The sequence below is a fragment of the Colobus angolensis genome, unplaced genomic scaffold (genome assembly GCF_000951035.1).
Source record: "Colobus angolensis palliatus isolate OR3802 unplaced genomic scaffold, Cang.pa_1.0 Scaffold91, whole genome shotgun sequence".
NCBI classification, from domain to species: domain Eukaryota; kingdom Metazoa; phylum Chordata; class Mammalia; order Primates; family Cercopithecidae; genus Colobus; species Colobus angolensis.
This window is the reverse complement of record NW_012123043.1, coordinates 2,475,444-2,485,810: the sequence shown is the minus strand read 5'-3', so window position 1 is coordinate 2,485,810 and position 10,367 is coordinate 2,475,444. Positions and strand designations below refer to the sequence as shown.

The window sequence follows — 10,367 nt, the reverse complement described above, 5'->3', positions numbered from 1 at the left end:
TTTTTTTTTTTACCTTCTTGGAGTTTGTAATTGGGATGAGATTACCACCCAGTTAGAGCTTAATTACAGAGAGTTGGGCTGGGCATGGTAGCTCAAGTCTGTAATCCCAGCACTTTGGGAAAGTGAGGCAGGAGGATGTGTTGAGTCCAGGAGTTCAAGACCAGCCTGGGCAAAAAAGTGAGACCCTATCTCTATAAAAAAATAAAATAAAGTAAATTAGCCAGGTGTGGTGGTGTGTGTTTGTAGTCCCAGGTACTTGGGAGGCTGAGCTGGAAGAATGGCTTGAGCCCAAGAGTTTGAGGCTGCAGTAAGCCAGATTTGCCACTGTATTCCATTCTGAGCAACAGAACCAGACTCTGTCTCAAAAAACAAAAATATTTATGGAGGGTTGACTACAGAAGCACAATAATTCTACCTGTTCCTGATGATGGACTTTCAAAACCTTTTCTGAATCAGAATTTCCAGCTGCCTCCTGAAACATTTACCAGGACATGCCAAAGACCCTTAAATTCAACAGATTCGAAATTAGATTGGTTAACTTTTTTTCCTATTATTCCTATGTCAAATGTTCTCTATTCTATGTTTAGATCTTGGTTAATGGTATTATCTCCTGTTCAGCACGCAAACTAGATATCTGTGGGCCATAAGTGACTTCTTCCTTTCTCTAACACTTTAATATCCAGACTATCACTAAGTCATGTTCATTGAATCTTCAAAATGAGTTTCAAATTTCTACTGTAATTTATTGTAAATGTAATAGTCTGTAATTCATATTATGCCAAAAATGTATAGCTTCTATGCATGGGTAGCAAGGGATGCTGTGGTTGGAACATCTGTTTGACAATGTGTGTTGGCTCAGTTTCTTCCAGTTACGCCCATCTCAGGTTAACTCAGACTTGCAAGATTTCTCTCCACTCCTGGCTCCTCCCCCAGAGGCATCTGGGTGTGGAGGAAAGCCGACTTGTCTCATGTGATGGGAGAAGTGTATCTGGGGATTGGGAGGTGATGGAGGCAAGATACACCTGCTGTCCTCTGAGTTCTTGCTTGTCTCCAGCTGAGGTGTCCTTTGCTTTTCCCTGTGTGTGTCAACCTGTGTTCTCACTAAACCATCAGTGATAGAACTAGTCCTACCTGGTCTTTGGTATGTGTTAGCATCTGCTGTTGCGGAGCTAGGACTCCACCATAGTCTCTGGTCCTGTGGCTGCTGCATTCTTACTCAAAGTCCCTGCCATTTCTTAAGTCCTTGCAGCATGTCCTGCTCCCCTGAGCAGGTGGGAACCTCTGGCTCTTCTGCACTTTACTTACATGCCTTAAGTCAGGAGACATGTCTGGGTAGACTTTCACTGGATGGGTAGAGGCTTTTCCCACAGGGTCTGAAAAAGCCACTGTGGTCATTTCTTCCCTTTTGTCAGACGTAATTCCTCAGTTTGGCCGTCCCACCTCTATACAGTCTGATAATGGACTGGCCTTTATTAGTCAAATCTTTGCTTCATCTCTAGAAGATGAAGGGCTTTCTCTAGTTTTTCCTCTTTCTATATGGTCAGGTCATATCATTCCCCATGTGAATGCAGCATTTCAACTCCTTTCCCTGTAGTCGTAAGATGATAGGACTGTAGGGGAATATGATTTATATAGGAAATAAGGACTACATTTATTGTTTTCAAAATAGTATTCTTATTACATGTAGACTCATTTATACATACACACCTCTGTGCATTTTTTATTAAAACAGAATTATTACTACACTTATTTTTTGTAACTTCTTTTTTAATCAAACAATATATTTTGTAGCACTTTGCATGCCAGGACATTCAGATATATTTCATTCTTTTTAATGGGTATATAGTATTCCATTCTATGACTGTATCATAATTTGTTTAGTGGTGGATGTTTAGCTTGTAGTATCTTATTTTTTGCTGTTATAAATATTTCTGCATCATACATCCTTGTACATCATGCAAGGAAAATTTACTGTTTCTTTATTTCCCTTACTACTTTAGTGGGCTTGTTTTGTCCTGCTTAAAAAGATTATTTTCTACCCTAAGACCAAATACATATTTTTTCTTTTTTCTTTTATCTTTACTTTTCTTATGTTTTGTTTTTTCTTTTCTCTCTTTTATTTTATACTTTAATATGTTTAATTCATTTTTATTTTTTAGAAATTTCCATGACGTAGATAGAATTATCATTTTTCCATATATTATAGAGTTGTGTATTTTTTTCAAAAAAACACATTTTCAGGTCCTCTCTCCCACGGTGGGTGGGTAGTGCGGTGGGGGGGAGGTCCCTTTTTTCCTCAACCAAGGCTGAAGGCAAAGATCAGATCTTGAGGATCATTTTCAAGACTGCCATGTGCTGGGAAGCCTTATTTTCCTACCTTAGACATTTGTAGAAAACAAAACAAAACAAAACAAAACAGAAACCCAGTTTTTTCACAGAAAAGTTCCTGGTTGGAATCAGTTACTTGGGAAACTTAGGTTGAGTGATGTTCTCATTGATCTCACTTTCATACTCAGCATTTCAGTTCTCATTATTTTGTCTTAAACTACAATTGCCAAATGGCCTAAACCTATCTTTGCAATAAGGTAGTAGATGTAAATTTTCTCCTCCCCTATTTGCAATAGTTAGGTTGTTAATTAACCGAATGAATACTCGATCTCTGATCCCTATTGCAAACATAATGATGCAAAAGCCAAGATTTGGGCGATTTAAAATCATTGTAGAACCCCAGCGTGAACTTCAAAAGTCAGAATTTGTGCGGTGTTATAATATTTTATTTTATTTTATTTTATTTATTTATTTTTGAGACAGAGTCTCGCTCTGTCTCCCAGGCTGGAGTGCAGTGGCGCGATCTCAGCTCACTGCAAGCTCCGCCTCCCGGGTTTACGCCATTCTCCTGGCTCAGCCTCCCGAGTAGCTGGGACTACAGGCGCCCGCCCCCTCGCCCAGCTAGTTTTTTTTTTTTTTTGTAGTTTTTAGTAGAGACGGGGTTTCACCGTGTTAGCCAGGATGGTCTCGATCTCCTGACCTTATGATCCGCCCGTCTCGGCCTCCCAAAGTGCTGGGATTACAGGCTTGAGCCACCGTGCCCGGCCATTTTATTTTATTTTTAAGAGATGGTGTCTCACTGTGTTTCCCAGCCTGGAGTGCAGCGGCACAATCATGGCTGACTGCAGCCTCGAACTCTTAGGCTCAACTAATCCTCCTGCTTCAGCCTGCCAAGTAGCCAGGACTTTAGGCACATGTCCCCCCACACCTGGCTAATTTTAATTTTAAAACATTTCTGTAGAGATGGTGTCTCACTATGTTGCCCAGGCTGTCTATCATAATGTTCAAAACAATTTCAGCAGGCTCATTTGTAATAAAATGTAATAGCAGAGTTGTTAAAATCTGCATTTAAAAGATATCTGTTACATAACTGTTATTTTTGCAAAAAGAGAATTTGTTTATCTTCTTAAATCTACCTACCTACCAACCTACTCATCTGTATTTAGATTTAGCTATAGATATATTTGAAGAAACAGAAAAAATATGTACAAAGAAGAAAAGTATTTACTGGCACCCAGTTAATTGGTCAACATTTTGGCCAGTTTTCTTCTCATGTTGTATTGATGCAATGCACACATGGTTTATTTACCTACGAAGTAGAAGAGCACCACCTACATTCTGGCCAAATGTAAAAAGTTGACTATTAAAATTAATATTCAGTGGAACTGAGGCTGAAGGCAAATGTAACCATCAAAGAATAAATTTTAATGGCCGGGTGTAGTGGCTCAAGCCTGTAATCCCAGCACTTTGGAAGGCCCAGGTGGGTGGATCACTTGAGGTCAGGAGTTTGAGACCAGCCTGACAAACATGGCGAAAACCTGTCTCTACTAAAAATACAAAAAATTAGCTGGGTGTGGTGGTGGGTGCCTGTAATCCCAACTACTCGGGAGACTGAGGCAAGAGAATCGCTTGAATCTGGGAGGAGGAAGTTGCAGTGAGGTGAGATCATGCCACTGCACTCGAGCCTGGGCAACAGGGCCAGACTCTGTCTCAGAATATATATGTATATATATATATATATATATATAAATACCAAGGTAAATCCAGTTGATAAAAATAAGATCAATAAGCATAATTATTATTACAATTTCATATTAAAGTTTTTGTAGTAATATTTTAGAAGTTTGACATTATGGCCCAGGCACGATACCTCCTACCTAGATCTTAGCTGCTAGTCTGCTTGTACCTTTGCAGATTCTTCAGACTGTACCTTTGCCTACTAAGGAGATGCTTGTTTTAGCTAAGGGCAGTGAGGGGATATAATGTTCGTTGCCATGTAGTCATCTTGTCACCAAGTTGTTGGATGTTCTCACCTCTGAATTGTAGCCAAATAAAGACTTATCTGCTCTTCGTATTCTGCCTTTAAAGATTGGGTCATTGGTAATTGTGCAATTTCACTGAGGCAGTTCCACAAATTTAAGCTTTTTTTGCCTGATTACAGAAAATACTGAATATTGTTGTGCTCATGTTTTTGGTTTTAAAAAATTTAAGCTTGGGCAGCATGGTGAGATCCCACCTGTACTAAAAGTTATCTTATTTTTTGAGACCAAGTCTCACTCTGTTGCCCAGGCTGAGTGCAGTGGTGTGATCACAGCTCACAGTAGCCTTGACTCCCTTGGCTCAAGTGATCCTCCTATCTTAGCCTCCTGAGTAGAGGGGACTACAGGTGCTCACCGCCACACCTGGATAATTTTTTGTATTTTTAGTAGAAATGAGGTTTTGCCATGTTGCCCAGGCTGGCCTCAAACTCCTGGACTCAAGTAATCTGCCTGCCTTAGCTTTCCAAAGTGCTGGAATTAGAAGTGTGAGCCACTATGCCCAGCCGCTACTAACAATTAAAAAAACTAGCCACATGTGGTGGCATGGCTGTAGTCCTAGCTACTTGGGAGGCTGAGGCAGGAGGATCACTTGAATCTGGGAGGTGACTGTGGGAGGTGAACCCAGGAGGTATGATCGTGCCCGCCTGGAAGACAGAGCAAGACCTTGTTTAAAAGAAAAAAAAGTGTATGCACATGATGTATATAATTATGTGGACAAAATTTATCCTTAAGCCTTGGGTTTGGAAAAGTACCAGTGGAACAATGTAACCGGTTTTCAGGTTAGCAAAAGCTCTGAATTTCCATCTGCATCTCAGTTCTCACTCACTGCACACACGCCAATGCCAGCACCTTTGGTGGAGCGGCATGACTTGAAGCTCCCCATGGCAGGCATCATCAGGCAATACTTACCCTCTCGTGGGACTCTCCAGCCAACAAACCCCTTTCTCTGCAAGGGACTGCTTGTGAGTGAGTTCTGTGCTGTAGGTATTCATCTCTGCAAAGTATAATGCTAAGGCTTTTCAGTAACTACTCTTCCTCGTTGTTTGACCATGTTATATGAGTACATAATCAGACAGCTCTATAACCTCTTACATGTCATGTTGTTGTCTTTCACTGCAGAAGAATGATGAATGTGACCCCAATCTTGCTGCCACAGCTGACAATTCTGTTACTTTACTCTCTGCTATAATTACTTCCTGAGCACATATAACCAAATGATGTGAACTAAACATATGGCTGTGATTCTTAAGCCACTCAGAACCTTGTTTGTTCCATTGTCAATGACAACCGCGTGACACCTTCCTTTACCAATTTCCCATTTGTAAAGATTTCTTTAATCACATTAATGTGTGAGATTGGTGTTCAAGATTAAGAAATTTCTTGATGTGAAAGTAAAGCCAAATGCAGTACTGTAATGCATTTGGTAATGACAAATTGGTTTTGTCATTAATCCATGGTGCTGACATGTAGACAAAAATTTGTTTCTAAAAGTTCACATGTCTAATATACAAATATATTTAATAATATTAACATTTTTGTCAAAGTGTAATGTAATTGAGGTATAATCTTTTTGGTAACCTGGTTTTTAGAATTTACATCCTGTGGCTGGCTGTGGTAGCTCACGCCTGTAAATTCCAGCACTCTGGGAGGCCAAGGCAGGAGGATTGCTTGAGTCCAGGAATTAAAGACCAGCTGGGCATCATAGAACAACCCCGTCTCATTAAACAAAATAAATTTAAAAAATTTCTTTAAAAAAATAATTTATATCCTGGGCACATATCAGAAATTCATCATTTTCAATGTCTAAAAATTACTAGATTCTGTGAAAAACATTTCAACAAGCTTGTTAAAAATTGTAGCTTTCATAGATTCTATACTATAAAAAGTTATCTTATTTGTCAAGTCTGTTGTATATCATTTGTTCATAAAATATGTTTAGGTACCTCGTTTTTCTCAGGCTTTTCCTTTTTCCCATATGAATCATCGAGAGTGCCTAAGTTTTTAAAAATAAGTATTCTCATATTAACACATAACACTCTGCTGATTGGTCTTAATTACATATTAATACTCTGCTGATTGGTCTTATTTTACATTTATAACTTTGAACCACAAATTGGACCTTGACAGTGGTACCTGGTAATTACACTACACTCTCGAGTAGTTGGGATTACATGCCTGCGCCTGGTTCATTTTTGTATTTTTAGTAGAGGTGGGGTTTCGCCATGTTGGCTGGGCTGGTCTTGAACTCCTGAGCTCAAGTGATTCACCTGCCTTGGCCTCCCAAAGTGCTGGGATTACAGGTGTGAGCCACTGTTCCCTGCCAAAAGACTCACACTGTCTGCATTCTTCTTAAATTTCCAATAGTTCCTCTCGATCTTCACTCTGCTGATGCTTCTCTTGTTTCACTGAAGAAACCTGAACGTGCTTAGAAGTTCCCTAGACATCCACCCTCGCCTTACCCACCTGCTGGCATCTCTTCCCACTCACTCCAGTTTCCTGCTTATTCCCGTAGTAGATGAACTCTCCATGTTAGCTGAGCCAGTTAGTCCACATACATATAGATCCTCACTCCTCTTGTCTATCAAGGACAGCTGTTCAGCAAATATTCCATCTGATCAGTTTTTCACTTTTTACTGCATCATTTTATTATATTAATACTCTATTACCTATCTTACCTTTTAAAAAAAGTTCTTCACAACATCACTTCTTTTTCTGAAAGATGAATATTCACTTTACAAAGAGAATGGTATTAAATTCCCACAAACAGCTCCATTTATAGATAAATAAAACTGTACAGGACACCAGTAGCTGCTTGAAACTTGCTTTCCCAAGATACTTATATGACTCCAGCTCTTAAGTTGAGCACACAAATCTCTGTTCTGCCATTGATATTAAAAAGTCCCTCAGAGATAATGGTTTTGTTTTACATATTCACAGGTGGGGAAAAAATCAACCCATCTGCCCAGCCCTATCCTTAGAGGTGAGCTTCCATCTGCAGGTCCCCTAAGCCAATATCGGCTCATTCTTAAAAAAAAAAAAAAAAAAAGCAAACAGAAAAACTATTGATAATTTGAAAAGGCTTTTGCAACACACCAAAATACTTATTCATACATATGCAAAAAATCTTGAATCACAGCTGGTAGCTCATGCCTGTAATCCCAGCACTTTGGGAGGCTGAGGCAGGCGGATCACCTGAGGTCGGGAGTTCAAGACCAGTCTGACCAACAGGGATGGAGAAACCTCGTCTCTACTAAAAATACAAAAATTGGCCAGGCATGCTGGTGTGCACCAGTAGTCCCAGTCACTCAGGAGACTGACGCAGGAGAATCTCTTGGACCTGGGAGGCGGAGGTTGTGGTGAGCCGAGATTGTGCCATTGAACTCCAGCCTGGGCAAAAAGAGCGAAACTCCATCTCAAATAAAAAAAAAAAAATTGAATTAGATTTATTATTTTAAAGTTAAACAGATAACCTAACATTGCCAAGAGTAGATAATGAAAAGGAAGAAAAACACTAAATTATTAATTATAAAAATATATTCTTTGGAAAAAAATTCTAATAAGGTTATCATTAATATTTAAAAACCAAAGAGAAAAAAATAGACAATTGTTCTTTGATCCATTAGTAATTTAAATAAAAATGAAAATCTCTTCAAAAGCAAGTATAAATTGAATTTTTAAAAAAGTTGCAGATAACAAGCACTTCTAATTTGTACACTGATGATTCTTTACGAGCAATTTGCAGTCAAGAAAAATCCTTAATGTGGTTAATTCTTTAGTTTTTTAATTGTCATAATTTTTTTTGTTTTAAAAAAATACTTCATGTGACAGCTTAAAAAATAAGTGGTTATTTTGGGGAAGGACTCCAAATATTTAATCTTACTTAAGTCAGGTTACCCATTAGTAGACAAACTAGTGATATTGATGATTTTTAAAAATTACAATCATTTTTACTCCAGTTTTTAGTTGTCTCTTCGTATTTCATGAAAATGAACCAAATTAAATGTACCAAATTAAAAAAGTTTTTATTAATGATGCTTTGAATCTGGATTTGATGAAAGATACCAACCTGAGATAAGAGCTGACTCCTTCACGACAGTCCAGTTCTTCAAACCCTGTGGGAAACGTCTTTATTTGCACTTATGTCAATTCTTGATATAACCAGTCATACTGGGATATTATCTTATAAAAGTATACCATATATTGGACACTGATGTCAGTGCATTTCAGAAAATGTGTCTATATACTGTGTAAAGTTTATTAGCATTTGAACGAAATGCTCTTATTTACACAGTTAAGTCTTAGGTGCTCAGGACAGCAAGGTGGCATGGGATCCACCGTTATGAACTTGGAAATTTGCAATGGTCCTCAGCATCCTGGCACAGAGGCAACCCTCCCCAGGAGGACTTGGCAGCACTGGGCAAGGTGAGCCAGCGTTTAGATAATTTGACCCGCTTACTTTTCTGTCTTCATTCTTCTTCACTTTCATTTTCAGGGTCTAAATCAGAATCTCCATGTAATTCGTTTTCACTTGCCGTATCTCTGTCCTCACCATTTTCTTCATCTTTTCCTTCAGCATCCTCATCTTCCTCTTCATCAACATCCTCATCTTTTCCACTTTCACTTTTTTCCTCGTCTTCATCCCAATTATCATCAGAATCCTTATCTGCTATTTCATCATCAGACTCCTTTTCTGAAGATTCTTCTTCATACATTAACGTTGCTTTCTGTCCAGGGGAAGTTGTTCCTTTGTTTTTGTTTTTTGTTGTTGTTGTTGCTGTTACTTGTGTAATTAGAAGAATAAGCTTTTCATGAAGGTATGAAAGTTTCTGAAAAGTTTTTACTCTGCTTTCCATTAACTAGTGGAGTGTCCCTACCTGGGGTACCAGGTCAGGCATGTGGACAGGTATGATGCATGAATTGTTTTTTTAAAATTATTATTTATGTATTAATTCATATTTTCATATTTTTGAGGCAGAGTCTGGCTGTGTTGCCCAGGCTGGAGTGCAATGTCACAATCTCAGCTCACCACAACCTCCACCTCCCGGGTTCAAGTGATCCTCCTGCCTCTGCATCCCGAGTAGCTGGGATTACAGTCATCTGCTGCCACACCTGGCTAATTTTTGTATTTTTAGTAGAGACAGACTTTTGCCATGTTGGCCAGATTGGTCTTGAACTCCTGAACCCAGGTGATCCACCCGCCTTGGCCTCCAAAAGTTCTGGGATTACAGGCATGAGCCAACGCACCTGGCCAGATGCATGAACTGTTAATGCACATTTTAGCCACTGAACCATTAGCACAGCACTGTTAGGTTTTCCTTGTAACCTCTTTGTAGGCCCGCTGGATCTGCTTCTCATCCTTCGCTCTCCCTGCCCTGGGATTGTATCTCCCTATAAATTATTCATGCTTAAATCTTGTTCAGGCTCTGTTTTTTAGAGAACCTCGGCTAAGCCATGAGCTGTTTACTTTTTTTCTCCCTGTTTTTTTTTGAGACAGAGTCTTACTCTGTCTCCCAGGCTGGAGTGCAGTGGTGCGATCTGGGCTCACTGCAACCACTGCCTCCCAGGTTCAAGCAATTCTCCTGCCTCAGCCTCCCGAATAGCTGGGATTACAGGCATGTGCCACCACACCCGGCTAATTTTTTTTGGTATTTTTAGTAGAGATAGGGTTTCATCATGTTGGCCAGGCTGGTCTCGAACTCCTAACCTCAGGTGATTTGCTGGCCTCAGCCTCCCAAAATGCTGGGATTACAGGTGTGAGCCACTGCGCCTGGCCTTTTCCTCCCTTTTGTGAGACTCGCCTGTGCATAGTATTCGTCTTCGTCCTTTTTCTTTTTGGAATATTTATATTTTGTCTAATGATTTGCAATGGCCCTTCATCAGTTGGAGGCTATTAAATTTTGTTTTAGTATGTTTTAAAATTAAAAAGTACTATTTATTTTATTTTTCTGCATTTTGGGATACTTTTTTTGTTTTTATTATTTCCTTATGTTTTAATTGTGA

At 39.3% G+C, this 10,367-nt stretch overlaps 1 pseudogene; it reads right to left on the bottom strand.

Moving 5' to 3' along the window:
* Window positions 1–8,833: 8,833 nt before the first annotated feature.
* Window positions 8,834–9,262, bottom strand: LOC105504395 (annotated as a pseudogene).
* Between the last annotated feature and the right edge of the window lie 1,105 nt (window positions 9,263–10,367).